Source organism: Pagrus major, chromosome 2, assembly GCF_040436345.1.
Source record: "Pagrus major chromosome 2, Pma_NU_1.0".
Taxonomy (NCBI): domain Eukaryota; kingdom Metazoa; phylum Chordata; class Actinopteri; order Spariformes; family Sparidae; genus Pagrus; species Pagrus major.
In genome coordinates, this window is record NC_133216.1 from 30758920 (window position 1) to 30776738 (window position 17819).

General features: G+C 40.2%; 1 long non-coding RNA gene across 2 annotated transcripts in view; it reads right to left on the bottom strand.

Annotated features, from left to right (window-relative positions):
- Nucleotides 1–17819, bottom strand: part of LOC141008566 (uncharacterized) — a 123899-nt gene that overhangs the window by 63694 nt on the left and 42386 nt on the right. For both annotated transcript variants that reach the window (XR_012180086.1, XR_012180087.1), the window contains exon 2: nucleotides 14128–14179. This is a non-coding gene — a long non-coding RNA (uncharacterized lncRNA). The remainder of the gene's footprint in view (nucleotides 1–14127; nucleotides 14180–17819) is intronic.

Here is a 17819-nt window from a genome sequence, read left to right on the forward strand (position 1 = left end):
CTCCTCCTGCCTCTCTTCCTTCATCTGCTCCAGCCTCTCCTTCTCTACCTCCTCCTGCCTCTCTTCCTTCATCTCCTCCAGCCTCTCCTTCTCTACCTCCTCCTGCCTCTCTTCCTCTACCTCCTCCTGCCTCTCTTCCTTCATCTGCTCCAGCCTCTCCTTCTCTACCTCCTCCTGCCTCTCTTCCTCTACCTTCTCTGGCCTCTCCTCCTCCATCTCCTCCAGCCTCTCCTTCTCTACCTCCTCCTGCCTCTCCTTCTCTACCTCCTCCTGCCTCTCTTCCTTCATCTCCTCCAGCCTCTCTGCTGTCTGTCACCTCACAAAAATATGTTGATGCATGACATGAACAGATACATTAGGGATACAATGATCATAGAGCTTGATGGTACAGTTATTGCCTGAGCAAAAAAGGCTTTTACTAAATATTAAGATTACTTAATATTAATTAATTATATTTTATAATTATAAAATCACATGATCATCTAGAATCTGAGGTTTTATTGTATTTCCACCACAAATTGTCTTTATTTGTGTTTTTAAACCGTTGCTCTCTTCTACACAAATACATGAAAATAAGAATTAAAAATAACTTTAAAAAAGTGTATCTCTTTGGCATTAAATATTCTCTTTTATTCAATATCTGTATTGTTGAGCCTCTACCTATACACCCTTGAAGTAACTTACACTTTGACTCCTAAAGAAGTCTCTTATATCCAGTTTTCTTTTCTTTGACATCCTTCAAATCCTATACAGCACACACGCACGCACACGTACACGCACGCAAACAGACACAAACACAAATGTAAATGACACCACTGATATTAAAATCCATCTAGCTGATGTGACCCAGGAAGAACAAATGCCGAACATGTTGACAACTTACACTGGCAGTTGCAGATAACATGCACTGCCTCTCGTCCGGTCCAACTAGCAGGTTGCAGGTAGTTTTTACAAGCAGAAGGAGTGACAGTGGGGACAGCCAATCACATGTAAGTTAGCGAGAAACCGGCAGCCGATCAGGGAGCGGTATTTAGGTTAGAGGCGGGACTTCTAGCAGAGACCGACATTTAACCCTTTGTGTGCCATAATCATTGACTAAACACTGCGGACAGCGGGTGTAATGATAGTGACTACACAGTAGCTGCTGAATATTGGTAGGGACGTTTTACCATCATTTTTGGTAACTCTAAAGTACTCTGACGTGTCTAACTTTTCTCAGATAACGCAGTAACATAAGTTACTTTTTAATGGCAGTAATCTTGTAACATAATGAGTTACTTTTAAAAGTAACGTTACGCAACACTGTTAAAAAAATCAGAAAATATCTTTACCCCTCATACTGATGTGCTCCCAATCTGGAGATAAGATATGCTCCAGATATGATATTTTACAATGCTGTGATCAGACAGTATCTAACATGGATTTTAGATATTTGTAAATATCCGTAAATAAAACACGTCCAGATTCTGGGGTATTTTGCACAGTGATATAGCATGTATCGCTAATTGACAGTGGTGGTGGTAGCACGCCAACAAATATAGCAATGCCACGAAAATTGAAGAATGAGAACACTACAAGCTGTTTACTGTCAATGGAGCAGGAGATGGAAGCATTTTTTCCCCAGAGTAGATTTACAGTATTCTTTGTAATGATTTTGTCAATGTTCCCGTAAACGACTGTAAAAACACGAGTCTCCTGAATAATTTAACATACTTGTGTTATGGCCAATTGTTTTAAGATGTCTGCTTCATTTGCCTTTTTTTCTGTAAGTTTGGCATGGTGAATGGCTCTAAATAATAAAATACCCATGAGCCTTAGCTACCGTTGCTAGGGACAAATAGCTAGTTAGAGGTGCGAATCAGAGCTGTACATTAGCTGTGATTTGTTGTTGCAGTTCGGAACAAAATACCGTTCGTTAAGTTCATCCAAAACTGACTTTACTATGAAAGTTAAACATACAATATGTAAACTCTGCCACTAGGGGGCTCTCTATGAAAACAAAACAACAGACATTTGCTGAGTGTTGTGTGGAGGGCCTGACGGAGCAGGGGGGTGTAGCTGCTGTTCAGCTTCTCGGAGCCAGCTAGAGAGTCAGGTGCAGGCCTGACCCTCTGGAGAATAAAGACCTTGAGTCACAGTGGATTCTGCTCTGATCTGAAACTGTTTACTGATCGGAGGAGATTACTATTTAACTTTTAACATTTAAAATCTTCACTCCTGTTTATCAGCCTGACTGCAGCAGTGATCTGTATAGGTGACCTCCATTGTCGGGTGTTTATGTTCTGTAATGTTGACTGCTGACTGGAGCTGGAGGGGAAATGTACTTCATGAACATAATGTTACAGAGAGGAGAGAGAGAACCAGAGTCTCTGGTTTATGTCTGAATTGGTGTGTGCTCACTAACGTGATCTTATGTCTAATGTACAGTAACCCAAATTAACACCTTAATGTAATAAGTTGTGGTGAATAAACCCTTAAATAACCACCACTGCTGATGAAAACCTATCTGGTGTGACTAAGATACTTTTATGCAGAAAATGAATGGGACTTTTATTTCACTGGAAATAAATCCTCCAATTTTGCAGCTCTACAGGCTGATCACTGATTTAAAACTGTCCTGTTATACATTTTTAATGGGCACGATTTTTCCGTGATATAAAAACCTGAAAAATGACAACAGCACTGCTGCTTGAAATGGGTCCAGACCACCTCAACTGGTGCCAGATCAAGTCCAAGTGAAGCATGTAGAGTCGTTACTGATGTTTTTCTTTGTTGTACAAGAGTCTATATTTTACACTAAACTTTTGATCTGTCGGCTCGTAACAATCCTTTCTTCTGAATTGGAATCAAATTGAAAATGTTGCCTTCATGACAACACTGGTGTAGCTGTTTAAAGGAGCTGTCAGGAGAAGGATTAGCATTTGCTGCAGCAGGACTCTGGTGGATCATAGCCAGAGGAGAGAAAGGCAAGTGGGGTCTGACAAAAAGCAGGAGGCCTAAAGTCAGCCTGGCCCGGGGCGAAAGCTGCACTCCACAGGGACACAAACACACTGAACTCAAGCCCGAGTCTCCTCTGATAAACAATGAGCGAGAAAACACACACTTGTGGGCAGCACACACGAGCATACATGAAAATACATGCAGCACACATCATGTTTGGGGAGGAGACGTTAAAGCCACGGGCCTGTTGTACAAAAGGATCCTTTGTTCTATTACTGCAAAACACACACACACACACACATACACACACACACACATACAGTATACACACAAAAATGTACGCACACATAGCAAAAAAACATGAGTGCTGCATGCAAACCAGACAGAGCAGAGAGAGGCTGCAGGTTCAAGGCTGTCGGGACTGTTGAAGTCTGAAAGTTGCATGTGTCTTACACATCTGTGTTGTCTCACTTGAGTACAGCTACACTGCATATCATCCTGTACATGCATCTAATGTTACATGTTAGAGTGTGTGAGTGTATGTGTGTGTACACTGAGATAAGACACTGAGTGTGTCTGGTCACCTGACGGCAGGTCCTGTCAGGAGGTGAAGATGAAGTGTATGGAGAGAAATGTCCCTCTGTGTCAGTACCTCAGTCTGGCAGCTTCACCCCTCCTCCACCCTGCCAGCTAACGTCTCTCACATACACTCCATTTTTAAGTTGATTTAACTTAGTTGAATATGGAGACATCACATAAATAAGCAAGGATGTAGAAAATATCCCTTTTTAAAAAAAAAAAAACTATATTTGTCATTACAATGTAAATTTGCAGCATACAGGTAAACAATTAAGATAACTAGACCCCCAGTAATCAGATTAGCAGCACATATGAGCCAATACAGCACATTTTACTTTGTGTGAGTTAGATTTGCAAGGCAGCCAGCGGCCAAGATAAAATGTTGGCAGTTAACGTCTCTGCGTATCACAGTTCACATTTGTACATGTCATGATCTAGTATGTACCATACTGACATTTCTACAAATCCTGTCATATCATGTTCACAACCACAGTTTGAGAATATGTTCCAACATTTGTAAGTATGACACTACATTATTGGCACCAAAAACAGATATTTTTGATGGGAAGTTGGGACATCTCCAGCCATGTTTGTGGTGACAAAACCGGGTGTTTTTAAGGTGACCTTGTGACAACTTCCTGCTGTGTGTGGGGCAACAAACTAGATTAATGAGATCTTGGGGCAATTACCAGCTGTGTATTTGATGACCAAAACAGGTTTTAAGCCATAACATGTTTTCCTAACCTTAACCAACTGGTTTCTGAGCTTAAACCGAACCAGAACATAAGCTCTGCCTTGATAAAATTGAAAATTGAACCTAGAGAAATGGAAGTTGCAACATAGAGACATTTAAAGTCAAATATTTCTCCTACCAACATCATTTTCAGTGGACATTGGAAATGAGTCAACACTGTGGTAGAGATTGCTACAAGCAGTTAGGAGTGACAGCATTTTTCATGTAATTCGAAGAAATATGACGGGTTGCGTCAATCTCATCCATGACTGATGCCACCATTTTTCTCATTCATGCACAGGAAGATGTCCCATCTGCAAATCTCGGGTTGGCTCAGTTTCTCAAACGATTGAAACAGCCTGTCAATGAGCAAACAATCTGGAACCAGGCTGAAACAATCTGACTCCTGTGATCAGATCTGGTGAAAATATTGCTGAACTCTTGGTGCACACACACATTATAAACTGATTCAGACTGGGTGCATATCAGCCTCAAAAAAAAGAACAAATCTTTTATTTCTTTTATTTCATTTCTGAAAAATAAAAGATTTGTTCTTTTTTCAATGTTTCAACCCTGTTCTGCAGGATGGTAGATGATCCATCCATCTATTTTGATGTCATTTATTTGTCCTATTTAGCAAAACAACTAGGTTAAAACCTCCTTTTGATCAACACTTTGGATTCTTATTAGGGGTGTAACGATACATCGATCGGGATCGATATATCGATTCAATGATCAACGATCCAATAGCATCGATGCAGAGTGAAAACGTCAATTCATATCGCCGCTATCGTTAAGATACACCTTTATTTTTGAAATTCCCACAGCATGTTTGTGTCACCGTTTCTGTCCATGTGCAACTCCTTTCTACACAGTGCTTTCTTTTTATTAAAAGGAATCGATTGTTTTCCATTTAAATGTCTGGAACCATTAATACAATAATATTTCCACTGAAGAGTCAAATGGCAAATGAAATCATCTAATATCAATCGTAGGCGCCTATATCTAATTGAATCAAAATCGTATCATGGCAGACTTTGTGATATTGGCAAATATCGGATCTTTGTCCAAATAATCGATATAATACCGTATTGTGATGAAACTTGTGATTTATACCCCTAATTCTAATTTTTGCTCCCCCCCTGACCTTTCCTAGTGAGCCACCAAAATCTTCACCAAAACAGCTCTAAGTGTACTGGGCATAAAATAAAGTGAGCCATAGCGCTCCATAGTGGATACAATCTGGATTTTCATAACCCAATGACCTTTCATTTTACATTTCTAGTGAGACAACTTATACAGCTGTCAAAATGGCAGAAATTTTGTGTTCATTCCAACAATGCTTATGCAATGAATATCTCAGCCATAAGGGCTGCTCGGCTGCTTTTAAAAAAAACATATTTTACATACAGTAAACACAGGGTGTGCTGTGGATTTCTGAGGCATACTGAGGCAGAAAAAACATGTATTTAAGGAAAGAGGTAAAAGCGTAGAATATGAACAGATGGGGAGGGGTACCAGAGGGAGAGGCAGCACTTGGTCAAGGCCCAAACCTAATTGAATGGATAAGAAGAAAGACAGATAGAGCTCACTAACTGATTTTTAGGCCTACAAGGGCAGACAGAGCAGAAATGACTGTGACTAAAAAGTATTTAAAAAATTAAAAAGATGTGAGAGCTCTTCTACTAGTGCTAGATCAAGACATTAGTCTGCCAGTATCGTCCTTTCCTAAAAGAGTTAAAGCACTTATTTATATGACTGTAAAACAGCTTTTTGTTGCATTCTTCATGGGCAACCTTCATAAATTCCAAACCTTTGATGTTATACTTTGAATGTGAATTTAATGCTAGTTATTGACCATTAAACTCTGCTCTGAATAGTGATTATCCATTGCTTTGGATTTGTCCACATGCTGAGGTAGTGTGCATGTGTAAAGAATGATACTTTCAGAAGTGTAGAGGGTGTCTGTTTGAAGCCTATTCAAACCAACAACACAAGAACAAACGTGTAAGGACTGGATTAAGCTTGGTTTGTTAACAAGTAGACACTCTGAATGACCAAACAGTATAATATTTCAGCAGTGCTTCGGATTTATGAATGGTCCAGTTTGTGTCCAGAGAGTGCACGGACCTCATAATGACTATTTACAAATGCATCCTATATTTTCATGTATTGAACATGAATCACTGACAGGTGAGGAAACTAACTAACATTTTAACAAACTAACATTTTAAGAAAGGTCTGCTGGAGAAAATAAAAGTAAGCTTTCCAACTGACTCGTTTAGCTAACGTTATCTCAATTAGTTTGCTAGTATCAGCTGATAAAATATTCCAGTGATGGTTGCCATTTCAGACAATAAAATCAATGCTTGCTGCCTTGAAATGAAAAGCTGCTTTTGTCTACCTCTGTCAGGGCAGTGTTTCAAAAATAACAAATAATTGGAAATAATTCAATCGGTCACTTATCACTGTACTAAGGGAAAGCTCAGCCTCAGGCACAGTAACCATAACTGAGAGTTAAGATGATTGTTGAATTTACTATCATGTTGAGCAATAGTCAGTTCAAGGACAGAAGCACTGCCTGAAAGATGAACAGATCTGTGATAATAATTCCAGATCTATTTTTCAGTTTGTATTCCAACTTCATCTAATCCATACTGTGACTGTGATAAATGGCTATATGCTTTATAAGCATATATAGTAATATCAGCGCTTTACAGAGAGACACAAATCAAATCATTGGAGCTTTTAGTCCCTGTTGGCGAATCAAAACAGTGCGAGCACGGCTGTGAGCTATTACTAATAATATAGATGGTATAATACATCTGGGAATGTGAGTTACTGACAACCAAAGAAAGAACATTTACAACAGGAGTGTGAGGTAACGCCTCTCTGTCTGACTGTCTGTCTGACTCTGTCTGCTCCTCTGTCTGTTTCCTCAGCTGCTTGCCCCTCCTCGTTCATACACAGTCTCTCGTCTTTAAGACAAAACCCGATATTCAACAACCTAATATTCTTGTATGCATGTTTATTGATGTGCCACATTTTAGAAAAAAAGGCTAACATGGCTGTGCACCAACATACATTCAAATACACAGTACTCTGTGCTCTGGGCGGCCGTTCTTGGTCTGTAATTATTTGACACTCAGTAGATGGCATTTGCTTGCATGTTTTCGCGCCCGCCCACACAAATACACAGGCAACAAACCCATATGCATCAAACCAAAGGTGCACACACACATTCACACTCTAGCACACACACATACACGCACATCAACTCTGCATCCAGCATCAGCCGCCAGCTCCAATGTCTGAGATGTAAGGAAGACAATGAAGGTCAGGCAGACAGATGGAGACAGGCTATTAAAATTAAACAGTTGGATCTAATTATTATTAGGTGATGAAGACTGGTTCTCATTCACTTTACATTGAACATGCAATCATAACGTGTTTGTATGCTTTGATGTTAAAGTTAAACAAATGTGATGCCATCGATGGCTCAAATTTTTTCCAGCAATAGCAATTCAATGCATTTTCTATGTTTCTATGCTTAGCTAATAGCCATATAGCGTACAGACTAGCGAGTGGCATTAATCTTTGTATCTAAAGGCTCATTTATGCTCCACATAGATCAGGATATAGAGAGAGACCTCTGCGTTCATTTGTTCTGTGTATGAACATATTTTCTCAAAGCTTACAGATGCAGACCAAACTGCAGTATCACCAGAGATTGTGGGTGTCAGTATAGCCGATAGTTCAAGTAAGATAAGGACACATCGAAGAAGTCCAAAAAATGGCAGACAGCAGAAAGTCTCTCTCATCGGTGACAGTACTGAAAATAATTATCCATCCATATGTCGGGATGTATTAAATGGCCTCACAGACCAATATCTACAATGCTTTTGCCTCTTTCTTAACAGGTAACACTATCAGACTATGAAACACTATCTTGGTTGTTGTCAGGATTTCTTGTTTCAGAGCTGCCCCCTACTGGATGTATTGCTTATCATCCATGCTAACATAAAGCACGCAGCTATGGTAACATCGTTTGAGATGGACATAATTGTTTCTGTACATAAAGGGGGCATTAATGAGCCTTAAGTCTAAGGCAAGAAGTAGCCAAGCATATTTCCCCAGATTATGCTAATAACTCAATTATTATAGTTTTTATTATTGTTTATTATTGTTCACTTATTGTTTGGTCTATTTTAATCTGGGTTTGTTTCTTTAACTTTCTGATGTGAATAGTAGATCAAATGATGTGCGCTGAATCTAAATGGGGTCTTTGGTAGTGACAAATCCACAGGGAATTATCATCTAATTCTGCAGGACTGCTTTAGCATCTTTCAGCCCATTGTTTTGTTTTCCAGCCAGCAGACTCTGCTCTCATCAAACCCATTTCTAGCCCAGCAGGAAGCTCTGATAAAACTACCTACTCAGCACCAAACGGCAGACAAACAAAGCTAGCGAGTAGCTGGTGAACACAGAGGAGCATATGCCAGCCTAAGAGCCAGATATTTTAGTCAGCAGACCAAAAGAAGAGAAAAAAAGAGATTGAACTTGGATTGGACCACCAGTTGACGAGGAACACGAACTTACATGACAAATTATTGTTGTTTAATGATTCTATTTCAAACCGTGTCGAACAGTTTGAACAGCAAATCAATCCATGGTTTGCTGAATCCCTTTCATACTTTTACCGCACTGAAGCAATACGATCAGTGATTCAGCTCTTAACAAACACTGTACGTCTGCTCTGCTCGCGCTCATCAGCACAGAATCCACTTTCCTCCACAGTTCTGCATGAAAAGTTTGCTTCTTAACTTCTCGAGTTATTAGATTTGACTAGCTCATTTTTCATCTTGACAGCTTCATTAAAGCACCCTGAAAAAGCTCAAAATATTTGTGTGTGTGTCGGTATGTGTGTGATCACGAATACAGTCTCCTTGCCCATTTCCCTCAAGTCTGCTCGTCCCTGACGATATTTCAAAAGCCGTTTTTTTTCTAGTTCTTTCTTCCCATCTCTCTCTTTCAATATGTCCCTCCTTCACATCCATTGTCCCTCTCTTCTCCATCATCCATCTCACCGTGCTTCATTACCCTTCACTCTTCCAATCATTTTCTCTACAAGCCACCTCCCTCCCCCCTTTCCTCACCCTCCATCTTATCACTCTTTCCTCTACTCCTCCTCCATGATACTTTTTTTCATGAGAGGAAAAAAAAAAGCCCACACAAACACTTGTCTGCTGGCTGCCCGTTTGTCTCCAGCCTCTCCAAACCTTTCCCTGCTTTGGCATTGGCTGGCTGGAGCATCTGCTGTATTGGTATTGGCTGGTTCCAGCAGGTGAGGCATAGCTGTGCCACTTAATCAATGCCCTGCAGTAAGGGAAGCATGTGCCAGACACACAGTGCAGCAGCAGCAGCAGCAGCAGCCGTCAGCATTGGCAGCTCTCCATGAAGCTGAGCATGGGGATGGCATGACCTTCAGACGGCCGAGACCAGCAGGAGAAAGACACATGCACACACACATGCACACACAAATACAAGCTGTGCATACTTTCTTTGCAAATCACGCTCTTTCCCAAAATGTCTGCAGGCCACGCCCAAACTCCACCTTTCCTCTGCAGAGGCCAATGCTCAAATTCTCACAATGGAAGAACGACACCACGAAGTGTGGCAAGTGGGCATGACGGTACTTTCTGAAGGTCAAGAAGAGGCTCTGATGGCACATGCACACACACAAACACACACTGCAGAGGCTGCCAGGGGCATGAAACACAAGTGCTACTCACTTCTTTAAAAGCGGAAATCATTTAGGAAGTTGTAATACTGGAAACAGTTTTGAAATGATATCAAAAAGATATTTGAGTCCTGACATGAAAAAAGATTGCAGGTATGAAGCAGGATATGACATCATATCGAACACCTTTTTTTTTTTACCAGCAATACAAAAAAATGTGTTATTGACAATACATTGCCATCACATCTGTGAAGACAAAGGGTGGCTCAGTTTTGGGGTTAAGTGGGATAAACCAGAGGCAGAGATACTGTGTGAGTTGAGAAAGACGTGCACAGTGTTCTTAAAACAACGAGACATCAGTTTCGAGGCTGCAGCAGTCGCTGTGACACACAGCTCATGAAATTTGTACTCTTTTTGTCAAATGTGAACACACAGACATACACATTTTTTGGATGTGATTATATCCAATGTCCACCAATCTACTAAAACAGTCACTGATAAAGAAGACGCCAGAAAACAATCAAGTTTTCTTCAGCATCAAAGTAATCCAGGTCTGATCATGTAGTGTGTTATAATCATCGTGGGTTTTGACATGTGAACTTTGGTAACGTATTACTGTTCTTTTGGAATGTGGCAGCTTGTATTGATGCCAGTGCTGCCAGTCTCTCTCTGTATGTGGGGGTTCTCGGGTCAGCCACAGTTTGGATAGGGTCTAATTATCCTTGGGTCATTTTGAATCGAGTCCATTTTACATTTTTGTAAATATGTTTCGTTCTCTACATCTATTGCATGTCTGGCCATCCTGAAGAAGAAGGATACCTATCCCTCTTCTTCAGCTCTTCCTTGAGGCAAATTATGATTTGTTAGTCTGGGCTACATAAATAATATTCAATTGACCTGACTATTTTATTGCAAATACTTACGTTGGCTCCATCTTTTGGATCAGTCCAGCATTGTGGACCCATGAACACGCTCGAAGGAACACAGTGCAACAGTGTGGCTCAGTGATGTGTTTTTCATATTTTTCAGACAACAGTGGAGCTCTATAGGAAGAAGATATGTCAGGCTTTTGATACAGTACCGACCCAATCATCAGAATAAATGTTGGCATTGTACATTTCTGCAAACCACTGATATGCTGAAACTTTACATTTCTTTATGTTGTAACTTTATCTTTCGTCAGGTTAAATTTCCAGTGTTATGTTGTTCCGATGCTGTGCTCATGCTCTGATTAGGTTTTGTCACAAAATCAAGATCAGCTTAAAATACTCTCCAGATGTTTGCAGAAATGTAATGAAGAAATGTACACTTGAGGTTCAATCTGAAATTCAGGTAATTATTTGGGGTTAAACCAACAATAACCGATTTTTTTTTTGGCCACGTGCAGGCCAGAGAAACAGATTGTGTGTCTGGTTAAAATATTTTGATTAAGATTAGTTGCTAGCAGGGCTGTGGCTGCCATCATATCAACATCTATTTACCATCTAAATGTTCAGTGGGTTACAGCCAATTGGCAACAAACCCCAGACCCATTCAAGCTCTTTCATTCAGGAGAGATAAAAATACCCCCTATACTGTACACAAAGTCATTTTCACTTCTTCACCCTCTCTCCCTCAGCTCCCTGCTCCTCCTGTCTCAAACACTCCTCCCACATCGTGTCCTCCTCCCTAACCCCTGACCTCCCTTTGCTCTCCCGCCCTCCTCTGCTCTCCCCTCTCGTGAGCCCCGTGCAGAGCCGGCAGGCCCCCCACGTTGCAAGCCTATTAACAGACCTCAGTTCGCTGTAATGATGCCTCTCCTTATGTCTGTGCAGCTGCTGCAGTGCTGAATAGGGAGGATAAATGTGGGATCCTCAACATCCGCATCATTGTTTCACTGCCACTCTCTGCTGTCATGTGTGGCAGACAGAGGAGGGAAACGATGGAATCATCTGTCCACACCTTGTCCATTTCAAAAGTCTGATGTTTGGTTTCGATCGATATATCGGGATGATATTTGTATTTTTTTGATATGCTGGGTATAATACTGCTTTTTCAGATTTGTATAGTTTTCAATCATGTGGTGGAGATTTCAAGAATTTCTTGCAGTAAAATTGTTACTTTGTCACATTCATTTGATTAAATTTGCAGACACCTTTCTACCATGACAAGAACACACACTCTCTGAGGGATGACAGTCATTCCAAGAATAAAAGACTGAAAGAAAAAAAAAAATTAAAACTCATGAATTGGACATCAGGCAGTAGTAATTCTAAAAGATAAGCAACTGGCTATTGTTTAAATGAGTGTGATGGGTTTTATGGGATCATACTAGCGAATAATCCCATAATTCTTTGAACTCATGAATATAGTTAATTGGAGCCACTGATAAAACAGGTGAAACTGTAATTGTTACTCAGTCTGTTCTACAGAAATTTGAACAAAAGGAAGAACAGAAGAACAAAACATTAAAATATTCTAGTGTTGGGTCAGTGTCGGCACTCTTCCCACTCAGAGGAATGAGGAATGAAATGCTTCTACAACAACAACAAACCCAGCACATGGGTTTTTGCACCATTTGTATCTGTGTGTACATTATGTGTCCATGTTCCATGGGACAACAGACAGCTGCTGCAGGGTCCATCAGTCAGCTGCTGTATTTATAGGGTGATGACCATAGAACACTAACAGCTGCATCACACAGAGAAAGAGACAGACAGGGAACCAGACATGTTCAGCACTCATCCCTTCAATTCTGCCAGTGCTCAAAATGACTGTAGAACCTTTGAAACTCTGCACAAACTATGCATCTACACAGGATTTCAAAGTCGAGCTGGCACATCAAAGGCAGTGGCAGCAGGGGAGAGTAATGGGACGTGTCCACTGCAGCACTGAGGAGGATAACATGTCGGTTGCAAATAAAACATCAATAAGGAAAATATCACAACTTGGAGTGATAATAGTGTCGAGGCTTTTTGATTATTATGAATGATAAAACCCTTGGCCACATTATTTTCAGTGATGAAATGCAGATTCTTCATTGTTCTCTTGTTTTCCATGGTGATTCTTTTGAAAATGTGTTTTGGTTTGTATATATGTGATGACTTCAGAGTTGTAGGATTCGTCATTTGAATGCAATGGACTTGACCCATTTCTTGTGAATACAGTACTACATTTAGGAAACAGTTCTCCTTGGTGTTAAGCATTGTAGATGTTGGATGATTTGACAGTTCATGAGGATATTGATTTGGTGACTTGTTGCATGGGATCATGGAAAAACCTTCGGCACAGCTGTGGCCCGCCATGTAATTGTTGGCTCTATGTCATGGTGTCACATCTTGGTGTAGGTCTTTGTAAGTGAAGCGTTGACTTTAAAGTCAAACAATCCCGAGGTGAAAAGTGTGTATTACTAATTATGAGTGGATTACTTCCACAGATTGTAAAAAATATATATATTAGCTGTAAATATAACCACAAAACTACACACTTTATGAAAGTAAACATCAGTGGCAGTACGTGGAACCAAGTGTAAGCTGTTTGATTCAGTAATCAAGATTCAAAGTAAGATTCTAAAAATGCAACTGCCCAGAGCGTTCTTACAGCCAGTGCATCAAATACAGAAGCCTTGTCAGAGGCCTGACTCTGAACTTTCCCACCAGAGACTGGGGTTTGCTCACTGTTTGAGACCAAGTGTCAGGAGTCACTTGTTTTTAAGTTATATTACGTCAATTCGTTAATGTTGTCAAACTGCAACCATTTATCAACGTAAATAACAGTCCAGCAGTCGTAGTATGTGACCTGTTTGTCAGCAAGCTTTATTCTGAAAGTCTAACCAGACATTGCAAATGACATATTATTGCTTACTGACCATGGAGCCCTGCACATCCAGAACTGACACTGGAGGAGCAGGTAGAGCATTATAGTTAACAGCTTAAGACCACTGACCGAGCTGCTGTATTCAATGAGTTGGGAGTGAGAACCATCATCAGTCTCATCCAGTTCAATGAAGATAAAATCTAGAGAAATGTACATTTCTCCTCAGCCAAGAGATTTGATAATAATCTCAATAATACACCTCACACTGTAACACAGTCTGTCTTCCCAGAACCTCAAACTCTTCTCATCTCTGTACATTGCATGACACATCAGTACTTACAGATCACTGCCAGGTGTCATCTGCAGGTCCCAGTCTGCTGTCCTGGGAGCTCCTGATGAGGGGAAGAGATAGGACTGGTTAATATCTACATGATCATAGACATTACAACTGAGGCAACTGCAAAGTATCTTCTGAAGTCAAGCGTGAACTTGAATGGGTGGAGGTTAACTGTCAGCTGACCTGCCCGCTCAGATTCTGTGTCTCATGAGTAAACGAGAATTACCGCCTTGTGGTTGCATGCCATCGACATCCGTCGAGTTGCAGTGAACATCCATGTTTGTGCAGACTCATATAACATTGTGTAGTTGAGTGTTTTCAAGTAACTTCATAAAAAGGTATTAGGTGTAGTTATCACTGCATTGCAGTTCATCGTCCATCAGAAAAACAACCATATAGGAGGACTGTGAAAGCAGATTATTACAAGTCATTTTACATCTTGTCAGGCAGTGACATCTAGCGGCTGTTGTTATTATAACGGCTGTTAAGGAGGAAGTCAAAGTAGTATAAAGAGTGAAAAAGTCTGCAAAGGGAGGAGTCCGGAGCAGACGGTCGTGTTAAACAAGCACAGGACTTTTAATCAGGCCAGTACCCCTGGCCTCTGGAATGCACTACCACTGACCTTACGTAGCATAGAGTCCACTGAAGGTTTTAAGAGAGAACTTAAAACCTATCTTTTTAGCCAGGCTTTTTACCGATGTTGATGTTCTGGGGCCTCTGTGAAGCTACCTGGATTTGTGCTGTTGTGTGTTTTTTGTTGTGATCTCTGTATTCTATTGCATTTTATCCTTGTTGTAAACAGTGATGCCGGTAACGCGTTACTCTAATCTGACCAATTTTTTCAGTAACAAGTAATCTAACGTGTTAATATCTCCAAACCAGTAATCAGATTAAAGTTACTTATTCAAGTTACCGTGCGTTACTATTATTTTTGTCATTTTCCTTAGTAAAAATATATATTTTTGCTTTCTTCTTGCATCTCGGGGAGTGATGTCACGTATGCGACAAGTCACGTTTTCAGCATGACGACAACTCACGTGTAACACCACGCAGCAACACAAACACATCAGCAATGGAGGGAGGTGAGAGATGCGCGTTTTCGAGCTGGAAATACAGTCATAATTTTGAGTTCGTGTCAGCTAAAGTTGAGAATATTAAGGTTCGTTGTACACTCTGTGCTGGCGACAAAGTACTATCAAGCTTCAAAAACACGACGTCAAATTTGAAGAAAAATTTGGAGTCGCAGCACAGTTAAGTTTACAGAGCAAGTCCCACCAGGTGGTGTTAAGCAGAGAGCTGCGAGCAAAGCCACGGCCTCGACTTCTGCAGGAGGTCCCCCACCTCCCAAACAACAAAAGCTGGACTTCGGTGCAAAACAAGTAAGTGAGGGAGAGTTGAAGAAGTTGGTTGGGTGGTATGTTGTAGAGGAAATGCTGCCCTTAAACACGGTTGACTCGAAAGTAACTTGTAATCTAACTTAGTTACTATTAAAAACAAGTAATCAGTAGAGTAATTAAGTTACTTTTTAAAGGAGTAATCAGTAACAGATTACTTTTTCAAGGTAACTGTGGCAACACTGGTTGTAAAGCACTTTGTGATTTTATCTATGAAAAGTGCTATATAAATTGAATTTACTTACTTACTTACTTAAACTATTGAAGATACGTCACATACATAACAGTACTGCAGTGACATATGTAACATTTCTGTTACTTGAGTAAAGAAGCTATAAAAACCCAAACCAATATCTTTTTCTAAACCTAATCAAGTAGTTTTAGTGCCTAAACCAAACTGTGACCATACAATGACGGTCCAGTTCGCCTCTCGCTGGTCCACTGCAACAGTCATGTTGTTTTGGAGATGGTGACATGTGTCGTGTGGGGAGTCACTGGCAACCTGTTCAGTTATTTTGGTATGACGATGTGTTGCTATTTTGACATGCATGATTCCAGTGAATAATTTCTACCATTAAACATGCTGACTTCATTTAGAGACTATTTTACAGAGGGGTACAGAAGACTGAGACGTTCTGAGTGAATTTATACCTAAATAAAAATGATTTTTCCTTATCTACATAAGATACCCAGATACAAACTGATTGTTCGTTCAAATGGAGTAAAAAGGTCTGCTGTGAGACACACTGATCCAGTCTGTTCGGTCGGGATCAGGGCCGAGACTGACCTTATTGCACGTATCAGGTATGAGTCAGATGTGACCGAGCTACAATTAAATGATGCTTTTTCATCATTGTCATTATGAAATCATTTGAATTCATCATGTCATGGAGATTGCTACCTCAGTTTTTTAGTGCCACAGCAAACTCTTGCCTCATATAACCTCATTTAAAAATTATTCCGATGAGTTCCACACAGAGAGATATAGATTGTTTTTCTTTTTAAATAAAGCATTGGTATTGGATCAGTTATAGGTACAGGAAGATGAGATGAGGTATCTTGACGGAAGTCACATCAGGACATCCCTACAAATTGAGCTGTCTAACTGAAGGACGAGACATTCAAAGTGTCCTGCAAATGAAAGAAAAGCAAGCTAACCCTTAAAAGGCAGTAAAGCTTCGTGTGGAATTATTTCAAGGTTACAGGCAAGCTAAGTGAACTCAGAGCCCCATGTTAGATACAAGTATGAGCAATGAAGGTACAGTAGCGTATATTAACATATGCCGTCAAGGTGCCCTTCAGCAGGGCTCTGAACCCCCGACTGCTCCTGTAGAGCTGCTGCAGACTGTGGTTCTGCTGGACAGCCCTGTGTGAGTTAGGGATGCACACATTGTGACAATCAAGGCTGATACTGGAGTTTAAAATATCTATTAGGCCAATATTCAATGTTTTTTTGTTGTTGTTGTTTTGGTAACATGATTAATGACTGGTTCATGTATAGAAATAACTATTAACTTAAGTTTAATACACTATACATTTACCAATTATCAATAATGGTTATTAAAGTGTCACCCTGTTCTGTCAGGGAAACAGTGAAATCTTCATCATCACATATAACTGGACTGTTTCAAAGTCATTCAGCCCTTCATTACACTTTGAAAGAGCATAATTTTGTTCATACTTTAAATTTCTGAAACAACCTTTTAAAGCTTCTTTCTCATGAAAAAGATTATTTTCTTGAAGAGTAACTGCTCCAAAAGCCTTTCCAGCTCTCTATACAACCACGTACTCAATGAGAAGAATGTCTCAGCACATAGCCTCACAAACTGATGGCACAGATGTCACCGGTCAGTAGCTCATGAATGTGCCGGCACAAAATTAACGTGACACAACAGATAAACATAAGTAAATATTCTATTTGCAGATTGGCCAAAAGCAGTCAACAAGGTTAAAATCGGTCAATACTGATGTTCAGCCCATAGTGTAACTTAGTGCAGCTATATATGGAGCAGGAAAAGAGCAGGTCATTTAGTCTTTCACTGCACAAATAAATGTTGTAAAAAAACGAATATTGTTGGTACTCAGCCCCGACCTGCTGACACTGAGATGATATTGTGTTTAAGACTGAGTTACTTTGTGTGCAGTAGTTGATAATTCAGTGCTCTGTGGTCATACCAGTGATGCTAATTGATTTCTTATCACAGACTTTTCCTCTGTCGAGGATGCAGCCTTTCAATTGAGCACTGTGCCTTGTTTACAATGTATATAAGAACCTTAATGAGGCTGATTACAACCATTTTG